This window comes from Mus pahari, chromosome 20, assembly GCF_900095145.1.
Source record: "Mus pahari chromosome 20, PAHARI_EIJ_v1.1, whole genome shotgun sequence".
NCBI lineage: Eukaryota > Metazoa > Chordata > Mammalia > Rodentia > Muridae > Mus > Mus pahari.
The window spans coordinates 50,261,524-50,285,893 of NC_034609.1; the positions used below are offsets into that span (position 1 = coordinate 50,261,524).

General features: G+C 43.1%; 1 protein-coding gene across 12 annotated transcripts in view; it reads left to right on the plus strand.

Moving 5' to 3' along the window:
• The window catches only part of Pard3 (par-3 family cell polarity regulator), a 557,497-nt gene that overhangs the window by 101,547 nt on the left and 431,580 nt on the right, over positions 1-24,370 (plus strand). The gene's annotated exons all lie outside the window — the stretch shown is intronic.

Below are 24,370 nucleotides of genomic sequence, written 5' to 3' on the forward strand. Positions count from 1 at the left end.
GCGTAAAGAGCTTCATGCCCACACCGCACGCTGTGTTTGGGTTGAACTGGAATTGCACAAGGACTTATAGCCACAGACTCAGTTGTATTACCACAGCTGTGTGGAGGCAGCTGAAGATATAGCCTTATGTCCTCATCACACTCCAGGGTTCACACAGGGCATTAAACCAGCCAGGCCACTCGAGGATGCTAGAGGACAACGAGGTTGATAGGACATTCCCCATGAGCGATGCTCAGCTCACTCTCCTCCGTGCTGTTTCTGGGCTGAGCTGGCGAGCACAGCTGCTGACTCTTGCCCAAACCCCTGCTTGTGATAGTTGATATCATGCCTGCTCTGAATTGGACAGAAACTGTGCCTATTTTCTTGAAATCTAAAGAAAAGCAAGAATCTCAGGTACAAATGTTGAGGAATTCAACCGACTGACTTGCCAGTACCTGTCACTGTGGGTTTTGTCTTTTGTGGCTACCATGAGTCAGGAGCACACTGTGTCAAAAAACGCAAATCTTTTAGGCTTGTTTGTGACTTGATGATGGTTTCCTTGGGGGACACTTCTCTCATTTGGGGTTCTCATATAGCAGTGGACAGTCTCAAGTGGTTTCCTGAGAGTAGTGAAGCTGCGGTCAATTTGTAGGTCTTATAGGGTTGGAGGGTCGGCTTCAGATACTACCGAGCCTGCTAGAGAAATTCAACCTCACAATTCTGTTTCTCTAGAACCACTCTGGTACCACAATCTGTATTTGTCAGGGTTCAATAAATAAGCGTGTGTGTGTATGTGTGTGGGTGTGGGTGTGGGTGTGGTGTGAAGGGGGATATTAGCATGCCTTACACAATACAGTTCAGGCAGCTCAACAGTGTCTTTCTGACATTGGAGAGGCCGAGAATCCAGTAGTTGCTTAGTTGGCAGTGTGAGATGTCTCAGCACTTCCAGTTTGGCACTGAAGGGCTGGAGGGTTCCTGCTTGTCTTAAGTCTGCACTGGGAACCTGAGGAGGTTGACTTTAGTGCTGTAGCAAAAGGGCAGGTGAGCTTGTCAGCAAGAGTGAGGTGAGGATATGACACCCAGAGCAGAGCTTCCTTTTTCCATGTCCTTTAATGTAAGCTGTCACTGGAAGGTGCTGCCCACATTTAAACGGAGTCTTCCTGTTTCACATGGCTTTCATTTTAGTTGATCCAGTCAGGTTGGAAATCTAGATGAGCCATCAAAAGTCTATTCCTTGTTTGATTGATGCATACAGCTATACTTAAAATATATTTTATATTTATTTATATTTATATTTATAGTTATATTTATATTTTAAGTAGTTGGCAAAGCCCCTGAGGTATGCTGAGTTTTTAGCATCTCATAACTTAAATAGGGTAATACAGATTCATGACACTTAACCCTGATATTATTTCAATTGATGTTACATTGCATGGTAAAGAAACAAGAGGACAGAAAAACAATCTACTCAGTTTATGTGTATATATGCACACACACTTTTTAAATTTTAAAAAACTGAATGCATAGACGAGAAACACATTGGTTACGTTCCTCAGTTCTGCCACTGGTCATGTGGACTTAGCTGGTATTTACAACTGCTTTCCTTTACTACCCATCTAGTACTTCTTCCACTGTCAGCCTGTACCTCAGCAGGTCTTGGTTCTTTTCTTGGGAAGGTGACCCATATTTTCATTTCTGAATGGTCTGTGCCCTTTGTCAACCTGCCTAAATTAGATTGTTGTTGTAGTTTCCTATTGTCTTTAATCATAGGATATGGTAGCACCAAGAGATGACCTAAAGGATCTCCTATACTCCAGATATCTATCTATCTATCTATCTATCTATCTATCTATCTATCTATCTATCTATCTATATTTTTTTCTCCATTGTAGAGAAACAATCCAATTTCCCCCTAGCAATCTGGATTAACCACCCCTCCTTACACTGTTATTTCTTTCTTAGCTTCTTGGTTTAAGGGCATCAGAAGCCCAAAGTGACAAGGAGGAAGTCTGAACTTCTAGTTCAATGGAATGTTTATTGTGTCTCCTGGAAGAAAGACACCCCTCCCCCCATACACTAAAACAAAAGTTTTAGATCATCAGAGCATAAAAAGTCACCGGAACAGGAAGCAGTCTTTAAAGTAGCTCAGGATGGGTGATAACAAGTAGACCATTCCTATTTCTGATTCCTGGACTAGTGAGTCCCGGCTGTAGCAGAAGCAGTGCCATATATTGGCCACTGATTCAAAGCATATAGTATCTTTTGGAAAACCATGTTCCAGCTCTCCAGGCTGTTGACATCTAATTGGTGCTGTAACTGTGACTTAAACATCCATTCCACTTTCTGTCGTGTCATCTGCTTCAGGATAGCGAAGACGACGATAGCAAGACCAATGAATTTCATCACCATGGGTCACGGCCACACTCTTTGGCTATGACGTGAGTTTCTTGGCCAGAAGCAATACTGCATGGAATACAATGACAGTAGACAATGCATTATGTAACACCACACATGGTAGTTTTTGGCAGAAGCACTATGTGTGGGAAAGGCAAATCCATAACTAGGCACGTATCTGTCCCTTCAGTGATGGAAGTGGTCTCAGTGTAGTCAACCTCACACCAAGTGGCTAGCTAGCTGGTCACCCCTCATGAATGAATGGTGCCATACTGGGAACTCAGTTTTGGTCTCTGCTGCTGGCAGATCTGGCACTCAGCAGGAGTTCTAGCCAGGTCAGACTTGTTGAGTAGAAGTTCATGCTGTTGAGCTTATGCATTATCTCTGTCTCTGCCATTGTGACTGCTCTGTTTGTGGTTCCATTGGACAACAGCAGGAATGATGGTGGAAACAGGCAGAGTGCCTACGGAATAGTTGATCCTACCTGTTTATTGAACTCCTTCTCTACTGAAGTCACCTTTTGACGGACACTCATTCACATGGGGCACTCATTCACATGGGAGATGTATCTTTGCACCTTTGGTCTGTTTGGACAGTTCTGTCCATATCCTCTTGCCCAGATGTCCTTCCAACCAGCCAGGTTCTTTTCACATCACTGACCGTCTGCCAGGCAATCGGCTACAGCCCGTGAGTCAGCATTTAATCACATATCTTGCAAAATGTGTGACCACATCCACTCCCTGGCATTCTGCTCACTTTGAAGATTCTCTTCACGAGAGTCGTTTCAGGGTCATCCCAGAAAGGGGCTGTAGTTCCCTGCTGCTGGCTGTCCACACCTTCATTGTGTCTGCATAGTATTAGGAACTGTTGGTAGGCCAGACCCTATTTTTCTCTTCTTCAGCCAACCAATCATCGGGCATACCATACTCCATGAAGGTATAGGTACATGCTTGGAACATTCTAGCTGAAATAGAAACCACAGGCGTATGGACAACTTTTCTTTCTTTGTATCCTCAGAACCTTTTTTGGGCATGGTCACACCCACATACCAATTAATTTGATGAATTGCTGCTTTGCAGATTTATCTTGATGACGTGGCAGATCAAATCACACCTAACTCATGATGGCAGTTCACAGGTTGTGCTGTAACTTGGTGGCTCACTGTCAAACATTCGGTTTCCACTGAGGACCAATAGCAGGCCAAGAGTTGCCTCTCAAAGGGAGAATAATACTTGACTGCAGATTGTGGTAGAACCTTGTTATAAAATCCCAAGGGTTTCTACTGTGATTCACCCAGAAGGTCTTGCCAGAGATTTCAAACAGCATTCCCATCTGCTACAGTCACCTCAAGTACCATTGGATCTACTGGGTCTTATGGCCCAAATGGTGGTGCATTCCTGTACAGCAGCCTGGACTTGCTGGTACTCTAGGGCCTCACTCAAAGCCAACAGGTTTCTGAGTCACTTGGAATATGGGCTGGAGGAATACACCCAAATGAGGAATTTGCTACTTTTAGAATCCAAACAGGCCTACTGAACTAGCTCTACTTTCTTGGTGGTGGGAGAGTTCAGGTACTTATCCGTCACATTAGGAATATCTCTGCATGCCCTACATGCCTGGACTCCTAGACTTTTCACTAAGGGCGCAAGCCCTTGAATTTTGGTTAGACTTACACAATTGCACTACCAACAAGTCCAGAGTGGTTGCTGCCTTCTGCTCACTGAATCTGCTCAGCATAACGCCATTAATACAGTGGACCAGTATGATATTTTGTGGAAGAGACAGAAGATCAAGATTCCTTCAAACTGGAATTGAACAGATGGCTCAATGGTTAAGAGCCCCGGCTTTCCTTCTAGAGCATTGGGAGTCAATTATCAGCACCCACATAGCCACTCACAATCATCTGTAACTCCAGTTCCAGGGGTTGGGGGGAAGCCAATGCCCTCTTCATGTGCACACACATACATTCAAGAAAACACTCCTACACATAAAATAAAAAAATAAAATCCAACAACAACAATGACAAAGCCCTTTAAACTAAATTAAGACTTAGAGCAGGAGAGTTAATAACCCCCGAGGTGCAATCGTTAAAGGTATCCTGCTGGCAAGGCAGGCTGTTTCTGGCGATGCCTGTTAACAGAGACTGAGTTCCAGGAGATCTGCTCAGGTAAGTTCACCACACCTGGCTCCACTGCTGCAGTTGGAGTCACCACTTGGTTAAATTTTTGGCAGTCAGTTGTCATTCCCTATGATCCATTTCCAGAAGGTAAACCCTGGTTCTTGCTCCTGGCCCCATGTTCCCAGAAATAAGACTCAAACTCAAAATATATTTACAAATACCTTGACCATATAGCTAGGCTCTTCTCTGACTAGATCACAACTTAAAATATCCCATTTATTCTAGCCTACATTCTGCCACGTGGCTGGTTACCTGTGCTCAGGTACCATATGTTCGCTCTTTTCATATCTTTTCAGCGAGTTTCCTGCTTTCTCTCTCCTAGAATTCTTTCTCTCTCCCGGTATCCCACCTCTACATTCCTGCTTAAGCTGTAGGCCATGGGCTTTTTAATTGACAGGTGATGCATTCATACAATACAGAAAATATTCTTTCTATATCTGTCTTCTGCACAGGCCAGATAGAGTTTACGGGAGACACAATGGGGTCCTCTACCCCTGTATCATTCAACTTGATATTGTCATTAATTTCTGCAGTTATCCCAGGATTGTAATATTGTTTTGCTTCACTATTTTCTCTGGTAGAGGCAACTCCAGTGGCTTCCATTTGACCTTCCCACAGGTCAGGCAACCAGTGTGAGAACTCTGTCAACTTCTAAGTGTCACTGTCCCATTTTTTTTTTTACCCTAGAACTGGGGAAATAACCACAGGGTGAGTTTGGGATCAGTCAAAGCTCCACTGATCACCTGATCTCCACAGACCTCTACTTCCAGTAAGCCTTTTGGTATTTCCTAGAATCAGTGCCAGTTTTAGAATTAACGTCCAATAGGTCCAGGGGGTCTGATTATCTCTTTTCCCACAAGGTACAGTTACCCTAATGAAAGGCCATACATTCCTCCCAAGAAGCAAAGAAGGAAGGGCAGAAGGCTAACATCAAAACTCTTTGGTTTTGTTAACCAGGTCTTTCCTTAAGGAGCTCTGCCTTTCCTTCGTTAAAGGGGTTCTGGGTCTGTTAACTGGCATAAGTTTGGAAACTGACTGATGAGCTATGCTATCCGGCATAGCCTTTATTTGATTGGCTTTAGAGTTATAATTGAGAATGGAGGGGATTTGAGGCGGTCATCATATTCGCACTTGAGAAACAGACACTTCTGTGGGTATCAAGAGCCAGTGGCAAGAGCGAGTGGTTGGCGGCAGGTTTTCCCAGAAGGCAAGAGGCTGATAGAGGCTGGAGAATGAAGATGGTGGGTGGGGATGTCCTCAAGAGTGGAGTGACTCCAAGTAGCCAGATGCCAGTGGGAGGTAGGAGGTAACACAGACTAAGTCTCCTGACTCGGAGAGCCTCTGATGTGGTGAGGTGTTAGATAGTGGGAACCCAAGCATAGGCCTGTCTGTGACACAGAGGTAAACCCATTGAAATCAACTATAAGATAACAGTCTAATATTTTTCCGATGCCTTAAAAATTTATTTTAGTTTGAAATTTAATTTATTTCAATTTATTTTATGCCTTTGAGTGTTTTGCCTGCATGTATGTGTGTTCACCACACGTGTTTCTGATGCCTGGAGAAGCAGGAGGAGGGCATCGGATGCCCTGGAGTGTGTAAAGAAGGCCATGAGTCTCCCTGTGGGTGCTGGTAACCAAACCCAGGTCCTTTACAAGAGCAACCAGTGCTGTTAATTTCTGAACCATTTCTCTCTATCCTCAGTATGGTTTAATATTAGCAGAATTAATTATAGTTACTGGAAAAAGTTAGAATGTTTAACACAGTTTTTTTTTTTTTTTTTTTTTTTTTTTTGAGAGCTGGATGTAAGATAGATGGGCGTGGGGGTGGAGGTGGTCTTTGAACTACCAACCTTAATTTATTTTTTCCTTGATAATTCTACTTTTGCTTCATTCCAGAAAGCATTAGGCATATCTAAATAGAGCTTTGGATAGCAACATCTTTTGTGTTTTCAGTTTTTGTATGACTTAGTATGGGGGAAAGGATGATTAAAAAGCTTTCTCGGGGATAACTGTGGAAGCGCTGTCAAGTGCTACCTAGTTAGGCAAGAAGAACGGAGACAGTGACTCTTGCAGCCGTATTAGTCATTGCAAGCTTACGACTGTGCTTCTGTTGTGTTCCTTCATATACTGGGGGCATCTAGTATTGTGGTGCCTGGAGCCACATGATCTGCCTTTAAGTACAGAGTCCTTTTTCCCCTTCCCCGTGGCTTTGCAGTATGAGCCTCATTTTCCTATCTGTAAGTGGGGATAATGATTAAGCCTAAGTACTGGTTTTAGATTGTGGTTAGTCCTGGGAAAGGTTAATTGCAGGCACCCTTGGCAATTGGTTACCAACACCACTACTGGCACTGTTACTGCTTAGCAGCAAATGTTAACCAGGTTGTTCTGGCCATTTATTTTAGGTAGGTGATTAGTTTGCTTAATTTTACTTTTCTGTCAGTTACACGAGGACTGGGCTGGGCAATGGAACTCATCTGTAGTTGCTGGACAAAACCTATAGGCTTCCGCATCTTGTAAAAGTTTCCAATATAATGTCAATGTATGTATTCTTTTGAAAGAGAAAGGGAGCTGAGAGTTCAAGTTGATATTTTTAGTATTTGAAATCCCCAAATGCTGTGAGCTTTTCTTGCTTTCCCAAAACAGACAGACAGACAGACAGACAGACAGACAGACAGACAGACAGACAGGGATGCAATTGTTAATTTCTTCTTCATGCACATTTTCTGGAAACAGCTTGAAACACTAAAGCAGATCCTGCTATTAGCCCATGTGTGGAGGTCTGAGGATGGCTTGCAGGTATTGGTTCTTTCCACCATGTGGATGCCAGGGATTGCACTCAGCTCACTGGCAAATGCCTTTACCTGCCAAGCCATCTTTTGTGCCTCAAGTGCACTGTCCTTGGGTTAGGCTTGAATATATCCTAAAGCCTTGGTCTTAAAGTTAATTCATTAAAATAAGCATGTTTGCATGCTTTGTCACTTCCAAGCAAATGGGAGCAGGTGAGTGCATGCCTTGGTACATCTGCAGAGGTCAGAGGACAACCTCTGTGGTCAATGCTCACCTTCTGCCCTGTTTGAGATAGTACTCACATTGGCACACACCAGGCCAGAACCAGCTGGTCTGTAAGCTAAAGGGGATATTCCAGTTCTGGCTCCCATCTCACTTGCCAACCCGCCTTTATGTGTTTTCTAGAGATTTGAACTTAAATCCTCACACTTGCGTAGCAAGCGTTTTGTCCATTGAGCTATCTCCTTTAAAGCCTTGAGTCTTATAGTTTTTTCTTTCTTTTTAAAAAATGATTTATTTATTTTATGTGCATTGTGCATTGATGTTTTGCCTGCATGTATGTCTATGTGAAGGTGTCAGATACCCTGGAACTGGAGTTACAAGCTGCCATGCAGGTGCCAGGAATTGAACCTCGGTCCTCTGAAGCTCACTAAAGATCCTCTTTGATCACTGAGCCTCTTCTTCTTCTTCTTCTTCTTCTTCTTCTTCTTCTTCTTCTTCTTCTTCTTCTTCTTCTTCTTCTTCTTCTTCTTCTTCTTCTTCTTCTTCTNCCTCCTCTTCCTCTTCTTCTTCTTCTTCTTCTTCTTCTTCTTCTTCTTCTTCTTCTTCTTCTTCTTCTTCTTCTTCTTCTTCTTCTTCTTCTTCTTCAACTTTCAGACTTATTTTATGTGACATTTTTTTCCTCTCATGTATTTAAGTGCGCTATGTGCATGTCTGGTATTCAAGGAGGTCAAAAGAAGGTGTCAGATTCCTTGAAAATGCAGTGAGCCATCATAGGCTTTAGGAACTAGACTCAGTTATTCTTTAACAGCAACAAGAGCTCTTAACTACTGAACCATCTCTCCAGCTCTCAAGTTTTACACACACACACACACACACACACACACACACACACACGGTATAATTAGCATTTTGGTTATATTGTAAATCTTTAGAGAATTTGTTACTTTATATAAAAACTTAGGTCTCCATTTTCTCATTCCCCTTCTCCTTCTGGACACCCTTAGAATGAACCTCAGATCTGGCAGGACTAGGCAGGAGCTCTCCCACAGAGCATCTCCTCAAGCCGTCCTGTCTCCCTTGCATGACCACTTTGGAGAATATGTAAAGAGAGCCCCCCTCCCTTTCCAGGTCTGAGGAAGGGTGTCCTAGAGCCAGAAGTGCATGATAACTATGCATTCTTAATTCTATATTTCCTTTTGTGCTATGTATACACTTGCGCATCGGAGCGTCCACGTCTCACTCACTGGAGGAGGAGAATGACCTCTGAGCTTAAATCCAGCAGTTCCCGAAGAGGCTCTTCAGTGAGCTGGAACCCTGCTGCTGCCTTGCTGCAGAATGAGCTAGAGACTTCCTTGACTCTGATGGGCTTACTCATGCGTAGCCACTGACAGGGTGTGTTACTACACCCAGTTTTAGTCTTGACCAACTACCAAGCCTGTTTAACTGGTGAGGGGTGTTTTAATTTGGTGCTTTGGGGCCTGTCTCTGGGTGATCTGAGATCCACATTGCCCTGTGTAGTCTCGGTCAGCTTACAGGGAGGACTGATTCTGTGTGGATGAGCTGGAACTTCTCTTTTCCCGTGTTTCAGGCTGTTGTTCCTTCCCGAGAACCCAGGAGATTGTAGACTGGATGTTTGGGTTTTGAGAACATCGAGGAACCATTTTGTTCCATCGATAGGCTTGTAGTCTGGGACATCTTGGCCCTTTTTTTCTTTCTGATGGCTAGAAATGGCAAACCAAGCCAGGCAGAAATGTACAGAGAAGTATTACTCCTTCTCTGGTGCCTCCAGGAAGGACTCAGTGAAGGCCCTGCGGCTGTCAAGGTCTTTGAACCTCAAAAGAGCTACTTCAAGAGTCAGCAAAAGGCAGGTTGGTACAGAGCTTTCTGTCTCCTTTAAACTTCCTAGAGAACTGAAAAACCTTCCTCTTCTCTGTGTTCATTTCTTAATATTCTTTGGGAAAAAACTTCCTAATTAATTTAAACACCTCTCTTCAAAGTCTTACTGATGTTTGCTGTACTCCCAGGTTCTGTGTGGATGTGTGCTATTTGTGTGTCTAATTATTTCTTACACAAAGTGTCAAGGTTGTATCTCACAAGTAACTATGTCGCCAGAAGATTCCAGTATCTCATGTGTAATCCTCCTAAGCAGGAGGATTATATTTATGGTTATATTTATGTTACAAAAACATTCTCTAAAAGGATTAGGTAACTTTTACATGCAACACAACATTGGAATAAAGTCTGCCAATATGCTCACTTTCATAGAAAGTAGTTTCACAGAAGCACTATATCATAGACTTACAGTTTACTCTTTCTGCTTTCAAAGTGCCGATTGAAAATGATAGGAAGTAGGCGTGGCTATGCTTTCTTGACAGCGTATTTTACTATTTGTATGCTGAATATATGGATTTAGGCTGTTCAAATTGTGTGGGCTTGCTCTGCCTCTGGTGGTGAAGTTTCTCTGGCACAAGCCCTTGGTTCCTTGCTAGGTGGTGCCTTCTGTTTTGGGGAGCATCATCTCAGCATCTGCCAAGCCAGTGCTGTGTGTGTTCTGCTCAGACTTGAGCATTTTCAGTTTCTCCTTCCCGCCTGTTTCCCTTACTGTCACGGAGGACACTGGTATGCTGGAAGCAAGTCAGAAACAATCTCATGTAACTCAGACTGACCTCAGACTATGTGTGACTTGAGGATGGTTTAACTCCTAATCCTCCTGCCTATACCTCCCAAGTTCTGAGATAATGGGTGTGGTTTATTTAACTTCTTGCATGCCAGACAGGCACTCTACCAACTGAGCTACAACCTTAGCCTTCTAATTATTTGATAAGTGAATTATTTATATAAAATGTTTATAAATATCGTATAAACAAATAATTGAATACAGTTCATCAGAAATCACAAGAGCACACATTTTTTTCAGTTAATTTTTTTTTAGCAGTTCTGATTTATTTCTACCGGTAAAATTTTGTTTCGATCTGTGTAATTTGATGACCCCTAAAACCTGTGATTTATTTATTTAAAGAATTAAACCTTCTACTTAGAGTCCATGGAATGTAACAGGAAACGAGGAGATCAAGGCCCAGTCTTGAAGCATCACTGATAATTCTGCTGGATGAGGCTTTCCCTCTGGAGAAGCAGGAGGTGAAATTGCTGAACTCAGAGTGTGCAGGCCTGTGGGACTGGCATGTGACACCTGGGAGTTTCGGTCTCAGTACATGAATGCACAGAAAGGAGCCCTTAGTTGCTTTTGTGGCAGGGCGTCAGCCTCCCGTCCTGTCAGAATCCAGTTTGTTAATTGAACTGTGCTGTGCACGTTTAATGCCCTGCCCTTCCTCACCCCGTGGTTATGGTGGCATTGTCTTGCTCTTGTAAAATACTCTCATAAACGATTAAGTTTTCTGAGCTGTTAGCGAGGTGGTGTTAATGTTCATCTTAAATATGAGATGTGACGCTTGGGAGGTTGCATGAGGACACTGGTACCTGGGAGACACTCACCTATGTGAAGATGTGATAATAAGTCCCATTGACAAAAAAGACAGGTAATTTCCTTTTCTCTTAAGCATGACACACCCTCTCTGTAGAACATGGTTTTTCCCCTAGAAGCCAGCACATAGCTTATAGAACTGTTTTGTATATATTTATACAAATGTATACAATGTATACATTGTACATATTTGTATACATTGTATATATTTGTACACATTCCTAGGGAAAGGAGGTATAGTTAGAAGACTGAAATATTCCCTTAGATTTGTCAAGAAAATTGAGATCATGTATTAAATGTGAAAGAGCTTCTGGTGGAGTCAGGCTGTAACCCCAGCTTTTTGCTAAGTGCCCAAGTCAGCTGCAGAATGAGACCCTTGTATCCACCCAGCAGAAGGAGACCTTGCCAACTCGAAAACCCCATGAGAGACTAAAAGTCAACGAGGGTAGTTTGCTGGGTGAACAGGTTTATCTTATAGGATATATGATCAATGGTCTCAGCAAAATCTGAAAATTATTTTTTCTCATGGGCATTTATCTTATGTGTATGAGTCTTTGGCTTTCTTGTACCTATGTATTTTATTTATTTTTGGTGCCTTTGGAGGTCAGAAGAAGAAACTTGATCCTCTGTAACTAGAGTTTAGGATGGTTGTGAGCCACTGTGTGGGAACTGGGAACTGAATCCATACTTTCAAACCCCTTTGTCCCAACACGAAGGAGTCTTGAGTTTTGTACCTAAACAACTGCTGTTCTCCATAAGTGTTCACAGAATACAAGAAGGCAATGCACCCAAGTGTGCAGTTATGATTGTCCTTGTCAATTAAAGTGATATGCAACAGAATTATAGTCAGTTGGATTTAGCTTTGTATCCCATAGTTGTATTTTTAAAATAGATTTATTTATTTCTTGTGTTAGTGTGTGTCTCTGCGTATATATGTTCTGTGTACCCTGCATGTGCAGCCCCCTCCGAAGCAAGAAGGAAGGTATCAGGAATTGGAACTGGAGTTAGAGATGATTATTAGCTGCTATGTGGGTGCTGGGAACTGAAGCCTGTTCCTTTAAAAGAGCAGCCAGTGCTTAGGAGCTGAGCCATCTCTCCAACTCCTACAGATGCATTTTTTGGTTTTTCGAGACAGGCTTTCTCTGTATAGCCCTGGCTGTCCTGGAACTCACTTTGTAGACCAGGCTGGCCTCGAATTCAGAAATCCGCCTGCCTCTGCCTCCCGAGTGCTGGGATTAAAGGCATGCACCACCACGCCTGGCTTCTACAGATGTATTTTTAAATGAGTCTTTTTCTCCACTGTGGATACTGCCACTTGTAGTTGATGAAACATGCAGATAAATAGATGTGCCAAGTACTGTACTGTTTGTCGAGGAACACTAGAACTTGTGTATATTCTTGCTAAGTGTACTGTCAGGAAGCTACTTCCTAGGAATGTATTCAAGTGTGTTCTCTTGTTTTATAAGGTGGTAATTCTATCTGCCCTTTTCATTTGTGAAAGAAATAATGACTTAGAACACACAACAACAACAAATAGACCAAGTAAATGTGGCTTTTCTTCACTGGCAGAATTACCTCCTAGTCCTGGAAGAAAAAGTGGCACTGGCAGATGATGTGTCCCTGACCTGCAGGAGAAATGTCTTCCCAATGAGTCTTTCCATACCCTTTTTTTGTTGTATAAATATTAAGATGATATGAATCTTAATTTCTCCTTATTTATGTGTGGTACTTGGAGTTTTTTGCTTCCTTAGCAACCTTCGTTAATGTGGTTTCTACATTTGTATGCAACTTATTCAAGGGTGACATCTAATTTTTTTTAAATATTTAATTTTAGCTTCCCCATAAGCAATTAGGTAAAAATATACATTTATCAACAGTCCCCAGAATAGTTTAAGCCACAAACTCCAAACAAATCTGAAATATTTGCTTCCTCCTGATTACTTTATGGCAGGAACTCTTTGCTTTAAAAACTAAACTACTTGTTGAGAGACTTACAGAGTTTAATCCTCATGGGGGGCGGAGGGGGCTAGTTCTAGGTAGTGGTTGGGGTCATATAAAGCAGTGAATGACTGAATTAGGGTATAAAAAGTGACACAGACTTGAAGGAAAAGAACCAATAGTGTAGCTTCACTCGTTTGAACTCTGATTTCCTGGCTTAGCAGTCATAAAACCCTGGATTTAGTCTTCAGTGTCACATAAGCTGAACGTGATGGTGCAGACCTGTCATTGGAGGGCTTGAGGGGCTAGACACAGGATCAGCAATTGAAGGTCACCGGTAAGGCCATCTGATATCTGCTACTACAGAGTGAGTTTGAGGCCAGTGTGGGATACGTGGTGTCTTGATCTCAGTGCTAACTCCTTATCATCTCACCTCAAGCCAATAACATGCAGTTATTGACACGGCTGTTCAATAACCAGTTGTATGGTCAGTGGCTCTTCCCCGGCCAACCCCTGGAAGGGAACCAGTCAATATTGCCAAAATATTAGTATACACTGCAGCTGGGTGGGAGGTACCTAGGGTTTCAAAGACTCTACTTTTATGCATCCCTCCAGAATAACATCATAAAAGCTAAAAAGTTTCAAGGTCACAGTGATAGTTTTAAACCCTATGTCAGATCCCCCCTCCCCCCCATTGGAAGTGGCTCCAGGCCAGATGTGCTTGCTCTGCATCCCAGCTGTGCTGGCACTGAAGCTCCTTTGGTACAAGTCTCTCGTTCCTTGCTGGGTGATGTCTTCTGTTTCGGGAATCAAGAGTCTCAGTATCCGCCAAGCCAGTGCTGCCTGCGTGTGTGTTCTTATACTGTATTACTTTTATGAACAAGTGGGATTTGTGGGTAAATTCTAACTGGCCTAACTGCAGAAATGAACAGACATTCATGTTTATTTTAAATTTAACCGAAGTAGTGACTGACCCAGTCATCCATTTTGACCGGCCTGGTGCTCACCTCTGACAGAATAGCTTCTGATATCGTCTTCATCTGTCTTACAGAGGTTTTAGGCTCAGTAGTGATGAAGCCCCCATAAAGATCACTTTGTGGCTCAACACTTGTGGTCTTTGATTTGCCAGGCACTCCTCGATTAGAGGATGCTAGGTGGAACCTGGTGGCAGGATGGGACTGGGCCTTGACCTTTCTGATGGCTGCTGGCCAGCATCATCTAGCAATAGAAGTACTCTTTTCTTTCCGATTCTTATCCGTCTTCTTTTTATGTTTTCTGGCAGCTTCCCTTGGCCTTTGGAGGATCAGCACCACTCTTGGAGGATTGGACACTATTCTGTTTCTCTCCTAGCCTCTCCATCCTTTTGATAAGCAAACCATATATAGCCTGACCTGTATCCCATCCTTGGGGGCTGAGTCCCACCCGCTAGGAGCCTCTTCTGTCTGACTTTGGATTTGGATGGCTCAGCTTCTGTCCTTCGACTTGCCTCTTACTCCAGGCTGGCCTATCCATTGTCCACTCACCTTAGGATTTCTGTGTGGGGAATTACATTTTTCTCTGGTGGATCTTTACTGTACTAGTGTATATCAGGTGATATTCAGGATTGAGCAATTTAGACCAGAAGGTGACTTTGAGAAACATTCTCTGAGTCATATTGTCATATGACACATCCTCTGGGCTTTAATGAACATCTGCATGTGTTTTCATGTCTTTTGTACCAAAGGATATAAAAATCTAAAAAGTCTTCTCAAAAAAGTGGATTTGGGTAGGATTTTTTTTTTTGTTTTTTGTTATTGTTTTGATCTCCAGGAAAGTTAAATGAAGGTGAAAAAAAAAAAAAGGGCAGTAGTGATGTGCTAATTAGCAAAATCTCATGGTTTGGGAGCAGTATAAAAAGTTATCAATTAATTTAAGGACAGAAAGTTTGTTTTTTATTTTGACAAAGAATCTTTTATCACCAAATGAATTTCAGACTCCCACAAGCATCTTTGAGTTCCTACTTCTCTCTTTTGTTTTTCACCCTGAAACTTAGGGAAGCATGAAACGGTCTTTGAAAACGTTTTTTATTTTTATTTTTATTATTTTTTTATGTTGCATTTATTTGTGTTCGTGCCAAGGCTCTGCTGGACCTGGGCACTGTGAGTCAAAGCATGCACCCAGACATGATTCCATGTGGAGTCATGAAATATAGTCACCCTAATGTAGGAAAGGGGACAGCTTGCACATCTCACACTCCAGGTGCAGTTTCAAATGTTTTATAAAGGTTGCTGCTCACGGCGTGTCCCCCTTGAGCTGACATGTATGCTTTTGCTCGGCGTTTGTGGAAGCTTGATTCAGCATCTGTTCCCTGGCCTGGGCTTGCTAACAAGGCATCTACCAGGTTCCTGTCCTGTGGCCCTGACTTGATCATAACCGAGTTCCCTTAGCCCACAGCATGCACATAATTAATGAAAAGGACAGGGAGCTCTGCAGGCACATGTAGGTCCCTATTACCAGATGTTTAATTATTGTCGTCAGGGAGTATTTGACGTACCTGTCTGACTCTGGAAGCAGAGCGGGAAGGGAAAGCCAACCCTGTTGGGTCTTGTCAGGTAGGTCCTTTCGTATGCAAGGATTTAAGAGTCAGTGGACAGAGCTAGAGTATTTCTTGCATCAGTTCTGTGGAAAGAGAAGAGATAACACTTCAACTGCCACCCTTTGAAGCCCACAGTTGCTTCCATTACATTTGTCCGGTGTCATTGAGCCACGATTTAATTAGTAAGAAAACTTGAACATTGATAATTGGATCTTCGGTAACAACATTTAAATTCTCTGCAGACAGTATATCATGTATTGTCATGTAATACTTCCTGGAATTTAGGTTAGTCATCTCAAGAAAATATTGAATGGATTGTGTTGCAGATGGAGGTATATTTTACCATAAAGGTAAAAATTAGATATTGAGGGGGGTCTCCACAGCTATCTGTTGATGCCTTGTTAGCAAGCTCAGACCAGGAACAGATATGCATCAAACGTACAAAAACCAAACACAATGTTTTGTGATACTCAAATTAGAGATTGAAAAAAATTACATTTTCTCTGCATGAGACATCTGTTTCTAGGCTGTCCCTCCCAAATATTTGATTGATTTACCATCAGAGATTATAAATAGGAAACCCATATCTAATGAGCACAGGGTATCTCTGTGATTGCAAAGCCACACCTCTCCTGGACCTTAATTTTCTTTGTCCTGGTTTTGTTTTAAAAACAGGATTGCACTATGTAGCTTAGACTGTCTCGATACAGGTGGCAGTCTCCTGCTTCACAGTCCCAGGGCTGCAATCAAAGGTGTGGGCCATGATGCCTGCCTGGTTCACCCTGTCTGAGGCTTGTGTTTATGCTTCAGTTCTTAGAAACCGAATTTCTTCTTAGATTATAGATGGCCATACTGCCCCCTAGTGTTTTCTCTGTGCCCAATTCACAAGGATTTGGATTACAGAGCACAAATATCTACTGCAATTTTATTCCTGCCCTTGCATGAAAATGCAGCATCCTTAGAGCACAGTCCAGACGGGGAGAGTGTCTTTGTTTCTAGGCCTGCTGTTCCCTATGCACTCTTAAAATGGGTTCTGATTTTTTTTTTTTTTTTTTTTTTAAAGACCAGCATTCACATTCTGCCCATATTCCACTTTCTCTGTTTCTGTCCCATGTCAGGTCCCACTTTCTGTTTGCCTGGGAAAAACACAAGCTAGGGTACCACCAGTTTGCATTTTATAAATAAAACATACAAAGAGATCAATGGGAACTTAAAAACTACAAATTTACATAAAAACATATACTTTGAAAGAGCCAGGCAGGTGGCCCTAAAATATACATTGTAATACTCTATTTGTGTTGTATACAGTTAAGACTTCTTTCTTTCTTTCTTTCTTTCTTTCTTTCTTTCTTTCTTTCTTTCTTTTAGGAATGGTGGTTGTATACATGGAGCTAATGTTATTTTTCTTTTGAATGGATCTATTTTTAATTTGTCACTATAAGATAGTTAAGGTTGAATGAATGTGTTAAAGCACATGAAATCTGGTCATAAGGGAAGTGAGTTTTTTTTATTAAAAGGTTGTTTTTTTTTTTTTTTTTTTTTTTTTTTTTTTAAACATGTTTGAGTAGCCAATACAGCCAACCCTGTAATGGATAAATTTTGCATCTGTGACTTCAACCCCAAGTCAGAAATATTCTGGAAAAGTAGAAAAACAAAAACAAACCCTAAAAATTGCATTTTTTAGAAGTATACAGACCTTTCTGTCTCTTCGTTCTTCCTTAAACAATGTAACATGGCAGCTGCACCCATCACATTTTAATTGTTCTGATAGATATTATGTAATGTAGACAGGATGCAATGGATGCAGGAGGAGTCAGTGCTTGCCTGGCATGACCCCCAGCACCACCAATACTGTGCATGGCAGGGTATGTGTGGATGATTCTGTGAAAAGTTTGCACCATCTTGACACCAGCAACGTGAGCAGCTACCTAGGTGGTACTTGTGGGGTACCTGGGATCAGTCAGTCTCCCATAGATGCTGAGGATTGACTTGGTACCCGTGGAATCTTGGGATCAGTCTCCCATAGATGCTGAAGACTGACTGCATTGCTAAAGTTTTTACTGTGCTCAGCAATGGGTCAGTGGAGTTTTGGGTTCAGAAGAAGTGTTTGTCACATAACAGGAAAGAAGCAAAGGCATTAAATGCTTAATTCACTCTTTTTTCCTCCCAGCAGGGGTACAGAAGGGGAAACTGTAAGTAGATGTGAATAGTCAGGGTCAGATTATGATTTTGGAAGGAAAAGCTAAGGGTCAGAATGTTCTGAGGATCTGACCTGGGGAGGTTTCTGTCTCTAAGGCCATCTCAAACCTGAGGGGAAATTTGGTTTCTAAGTAGGCTGGGTGCAGAAATGTGTGCTGTGTGCTCATGTGAACTAGCAGCTTGGGAAGAGCTTATGGTGGTCGATCCCCAAGTTTTGAGTCTGGTAAGTGAATAGATACAGCAGCATCAAGGAAATAGTGTAATAAGAAGTAAATAGATGTGATTGGGTCTGGCCTGAACTTCGCTAAGATTAGCAGCATAGGCATTCTGCTGATCCATGAAGGTATCTTGTCAATCATTCTAACAACTGTGCATTGCTGCAGATTCATGGGTGCTTTCCCATGGAAAAGTAGGGAAGCTTCTTGCATCCTGAATGGCAAAGTTTGGGTCATTTAGCTTAGTTCTGTGTCCACCTCTCAGGACGCTTGTGAACCCCAATCATTCCTATCACTCGGTGTTGCTGCGAGGGGAGACTCTGTTACCTTACATTAGTTGTTTTTAATTCTCGCTTTCTTTTGTTTGAAGATCCTTTTCAGGAAGTGAACAGTAGGGTTCTCTAATAGTTCTTTGAAGTGTTTTTTTTTTTTTTCTTTCTTCACAATTTTACAGGCCCCAGGTGTGTTTTTCTCCACATCATCCCATTAGAACCATGGCATCATACCCGTATTCCCTATGAGGCTGTCAGTTTCACATTAAACCCCTTAATAAAGACAAGGTTCGGACTGTGAAGCGGAAATGTCTGGTTTCTTTGGAAAGTCAGTTATGCCAAATTATGTTTTGCTGGGCACACAGGTGAAAGGATGATTCGCTATAGCAGACACATGAAAGGACAGGTGATGTTCAGAAAGAATATAAATATGACCCCACAGACAGTGGGCGCTTAAGCATTGGAAACATTGGTTTGCTTTGTTCTGTCTTACTAGCATTGCTGACATGCATGTATTGGTTCATCTCGCATTGCATTGCTGAGCTCTGCCTATGGTAACTTCACAGAGAGAAACACTCACCGAAGAACTTCTTGTGAGGTTTCTGCGGCTTCTTGATACTTCCATGGACTTGGGCCAGTTGGCAAGCCTTGTGGTTTCTTCTGGATTGAACGGCCCTTGCTGATTTGGGTGTGGTGTCTGCCAAGTAGACTGGTCTGCAGCTGTTGATTCGTGTTTGGTGTTTGCTAGTGGACTGGGCTAAGAACAGCAAAGATTGAAATCTCCCCCAAAGAACTATTTCTAAACAAGTCTGTTTCCCCGTATCCTAATAATTTTTCTCTTCCACTACCTCTGGTGGGTGGTGGATAGAGGGGAGGTTTAACCCTTATTAAAGTTGGTTGAGAAAAATATATGCCTACAGATTGTCTTGTGGGCTCATGTCTTGTGTTACTGGAGCTCAGCTTATGAACATCCCTCCATGACTAGTGTTCATGCCTGTGCACCATGCACTGCACTGTCTCTTCCTAGAGTCTTATTTTTGCCCTGAAGTTTCATTTGATAGTCATCAGGGTCAGATGTGGTAGAATCTGCTTTTGACCAAATGTTGACACACTGTGGCTTTCTCAGGGTCCTGTGGGGGCAGCCTAGCCTCTGTGCATTTTCATAGCCCATTCTCAGTAACTTTCTCTTTCTTCAAAGAATGTCAGCTCTTGGTCACGGCTAGGCCATTGAGGCTATGCTGTTTCCAGAGTTCACTGTAGAAACTGCTAGTTTCTAAGGAGGGGTTTTGTCTAAACAAAGAAAGAGTTCAGTCCTTTCTGGTGATGATTACTAATCTCTGGGGAATCGAGGAAGTCATTATTGGGTATTGGGGTGGAAGCTACTGGGACTCCTCTGTTGTTGGATCTTATGAAATGCAGCCTTTCTTTTTCAGTAAGTCTGCCCCCACACTTGGAACATACTTTGTACTCTCTAAAATTAAGCAGCCTGTGCCAGCCCTAGGCACCTTTTCCCCTCATTATCCTCTCTCAGAACTCTGAGCTCTGCCACTCTAGCAAGTCTTTAGCTGTCACATCTGCACCTCACCAGCACCGTTTTCTTTAGCCGACGACTTTTAAACAGTTTCCTGACGAGTCTGCTTGCGAATTTGTACAAGCTCCTTTGATTGAGGAGTTTGACTAACCACTGTACATGGCTATACTTTGGCCTGGACTGACTGAGTCCCCTTCCCGAGAATATGTCTGTTCATGCGATGCTGTTTGGGAGCCTGTGTGCACACACAGGTTCATCTTCTCCTTGCTCCGTTTGAATGAGGGCATCACACAGCTTCTGTGAGCAGTGTGGGAAGTGTAGGTTATTGTGCGAGTGTCTGCTGGAAATTTCTCTGCATTGGTTTTGCCTGTTCCTTCAAGGATACTGACCAGGCCTAAGTCTCTTTCAATCGCACAACTGCACTGAGAAGTGGGAAACCAGCAAGGGAAGGTTGGGAAGAACATCAGGGATAATGGGTTTTCTGAGGGAAACCTGGGATGCCTGCATGAGGGAGGCGGCCAGTTAGCGGTTTTGCCCTGTGCTCCCCCATGCAGAATGTGAAGGACCTAAGCAAATGAACATGGTACATCTTCACTAAAAGCCGGGCCTCTCCTCAGTACACGCTGTTAGACCTATGCCCAGCCAGCCTCGGGTTGGGGCCCCCAGTACTTGCTCAGTGTGACTTAATGCTGAGGCCCACTCTTCTGGGAATGTGGTGGCTCTGCACAGGACAGTGGCTGCTTCATGATGTCTCAGGTCCTAGGTTAGAGCCTTTGAACTGCGCAGGTGTCCCAGTTCTGCTTCAGGAGAACGAAGCGGCACTTTGGTTTTGTGGAGCAGTTGTGTGCTGAGAAAGACTTGGGAGTCCTTCGTGCTAGGGGGTTTTATTGGCATCTTGAAGACTGTTGTCACATTGGGTTGGCTGAGGAGAACCCCCAGGTCCCTTGAGGACTAGGCTGGTAGTCCCAGTGGTTACTGAGGATGGGGAGCATCACTGTGGTGGCTCTCCGGACGTCTTCAGTACCTGCTCTGTTTGTTTGTATTTATTTTGGGTAAGGGTTGGACCTCCTGCCTCATTTTCCCAAATGCTAAGCTTATAACCTTATACCACCATGCCCAGATTCCCTTTATGTCCTCCTTGTGTGTAGCCAGTTTTGGCTCAGTAGGTAATGCCTTGACTAACCTGTGGGTGACAGAGAAACAGCTGGCTTGATTCCCTTTTAGGAAGGAGACTCAAGGGACGATTGATGCTCAGTATTTCCTCAGACCAAAATAAAAAATACGTGGAAAGTGTTACTGCATTGATTTTTGCCATTTGCCTAATTCTGTGGAAGGGAGATGAGGAGCAGGTCTCCATGCAGTCTGTAGATTCCATGTTTCCCTGCACATGTGTGGACATAGAACTTTTCGCACACTCACTGGATGGTGATTGCAGCTGCCTGGCCACTCTAGTGCACCCACTGCCGAAGTGTGGTCAAGGTATCCTCCCTTTTGTGTGTGTCTGTCTTTGTGCATGTCTGTCTCTGTGTGTCCATCTGTCCATCTGTCTCTACATACACACCCCCACCCCCCACCCCACCCCCACATGCACGCACATTTTTCCTCCTGCTGACCTAAGTGATGGTAGCGTACGGAGCTGGCTTGCAAGAGAGTTTCCAAAACTAAACCCTTAAGTCTCAGAGTTTGCTAGGCCCTCTCTAATCACCAAGGCGGTTACAAAAACAGGGACCTTTTTGGTCCCCCCCCCCCCCTGCTATGGAGTGCTGCAGCACCCTGCCCCGGACCTCTGGTGATAGATGTGCTTGGATCATTAGCTTTGTGGTTGAGTTGCAAATCTGAGTAAATATTTGTGCAAAGCCAAGCTTGCCCTGGCTGCCTGCTTAGCAGTCTGTTGGCAGCTGTAAGTCCTTTGAAGTTCTGAAATCTGCTGAACTTGGCCCCTCCGTCTCAGCCTTTGTAGCTCCGTGGGCATATTTAAGGCTGATGATGTTGCTTTCCTGTTTTGGGGGGACTTGTGAGTGGCTATGTTTACCCTGGCTACCGTCCAAGGAGCAACAGGAATTCTGACCTAGCCAGGAAGTATTAAATGATAGGCCATCTGAAACAGCTGGGTGTCTGTTAAAGTGTCACCTGTGGAGATACACTATTTTCATATTTTTGTATATTATTTGGATCGTGTAATGTCACAGGACTCTTATCAAAGACACCTAGCAGCATCCCCAACATACACTATAGCTCTTGGCAGTGGGAGTAACACGGATTACATCAATATTAAAAAATAAGCTATCAAACATTCATGAAGATTGTTGGATTTTCTCTCAAGAATGTCTTTGAAGCTGACTTAAAATTGCCACATCTGTTATGATGGCTGTATATATGTTTGAAGATGATAAAGCATGAACCTTCATCTGTTCAAGTCAGACATAGTCCTCATACCTGTGCAGACTTGTGGTGACCCTGGGATAAGGAGAGTTTTTCTGCTGATAAACATTGTACTTTTGAGTATTTTATGTGAGAATTGCATATTGTGTTTCTCTCTGGAATTAATGCAGATCTGCATGCATCCTGAACCTGTAGGAACACCTGCAATCCTGTTCCTTGACATCATTCTTTGAAATTTTAATTTAGGCTACTGAGGCAGCAACTACATTCCACCACAGTATCTGCTGTCTACACAATACAAAGCTGGATTTCCAAGTATGTTGCTCTTTCTTTCCTTTGTGGAGTACTTGCCCCAACTCACTCATCCCAGGATTTCTCTCCAATAGTTCTTGTCAACCATTAATAGTCACTAGAAGACAGCAAGCAAAGCCCTTACCTTTTCACGGCAGCTGGAAATCACAAAGTAATTAGGGCTACAAGGAGCTTTTGAGACTATGAGCGCTGGCAGCAGTTTGATTTTGTGTCAGGTAAAGATCTGCTCCTGCGTACTCAAAGGAAAAAACATCTTTCAAAGTTTCCATTTTCATGGCCTTTCCTGTTTTATGTGGCAGACTGCAGAATTACTCCAAGTCTGGGGAATATTTGTAAGATTGCTGAGTTTGTGAAAGCTTTGCCTGACAGACTCTCATGGTCGCTTTCCTTATGTGCTTTACATATTTCCTGTCAGTAGATGCCCCACTGATACCTACAGCACGTCTTCTGGATGTGAGGTGTAGCCTTGATAAAAGACAAGCCGTCACTCTAAAGGGATGCGGCTTCCAGCCCGCTACTTATTATGTAGGGAGTCCTAGGCCATGCAAGTCTATTCTAGGAAGGGATGAATAATGGATCGTTCTTCAGTGTGATTCTTACATGCAGAAGAAAAAAAGTTTAAGTTCTTCTTATGAAATTGTTATTGCTGGTGAAGGCGAAGAAGTAGTTGGGATTGGTGGTGTAGCTCAGCTGAGAGAGAGAGAGAGAGAGAGAGAGAGAGAGAGAGAGAGAGAGAGAGAGAGAGAGATTGATTGATTGTACTCATATAGAAAGAGACCAACTTTCCACTGTCCAAGAGTTCCACTGGAAGAAGAGAAAGGGCAAAAGTGTTATTTATAAAGTTTTTTTTTTCCCCCTAAAACAAAAGTATATGTTAAGTACCCAGGGGCAGGTGGTGTGGCTCAATGATCTAAGAGGATCGAGAGGTGTGTGGGAACCGAAGAGGGGCCAGATCTATACCAGAAGCAATAGTTAAGAAGCCAGGGAGCACTCCTATGTTCAGACATCAAGCAAGTGCTCACACATGAAAAAAATCGTAGGACAGAACAGAGTCCTCACATGGCTGACTTCCATGGTGATAGTGGCCCGTGATGGTGGTGTGTTGTCTCCCTGCCTGCCGGACTGCCACTGTGTTCTCTGAAGTGTGGAGTGGTACCAGGGTCTGCTGGGGTGAGATAGGGTACTCTGTGGTGTTGCTGTCTTTAGGCATGTTAAAACACTCAGCAGGACAGAACAATGACTGCCTAGGGAGCCAGAGGAAAATTTAGGGTTGATATTTTAGATGCAGTCGGGGAATTATTTAGAGCTTAAGGGTAAGATGTCAGTCATGAAGCACAGTGCTTTGTTAAGTCTTTCATGGGAGAGCAGTCCGTTTCTTGTGTACCTGGACTTCATTACAGCCATCAAAAAGGTTTAGCTAATTGTGCTCCCTCCTCAGGAACAGTCCAGGAGCAAAGACGAAAAAGTATTGATGAGTGTTACCTACGGAACAAGTGTTACTGTGTTACACATTTCCATTTCTCAGCAGCCTCATTCACAGAGAGGGTTGTCATTCTTTCTGCTGTCGGGACATGTTCTGCTTACACCAGTGACTGGTGATTCTGGTGGCTCTGAGTTCTCAGGACTAAAGGGGTTTTCTTAACTATTTTGGTTTAATGTTGTCCCCTCCCCCCACCCCAGAAAATGTTGCAAGATACAAGGGAGGAATCTGAACACAAGCATACAACTTTGTTACTCTCTTTAAACTTTGTTTCTGTGCTCTAGCTTTAGCAATAACATTGATCTACAAGCTAGGTGCCTTGATTTCTGTTTTGTTTTTGAGACAGGGTCTTACTGTGTAGCTCTGGGTGACCTGGAACTCAGAGATCCTCTTGCCTCTGTCTCTCCAATGACTCTTCCTCC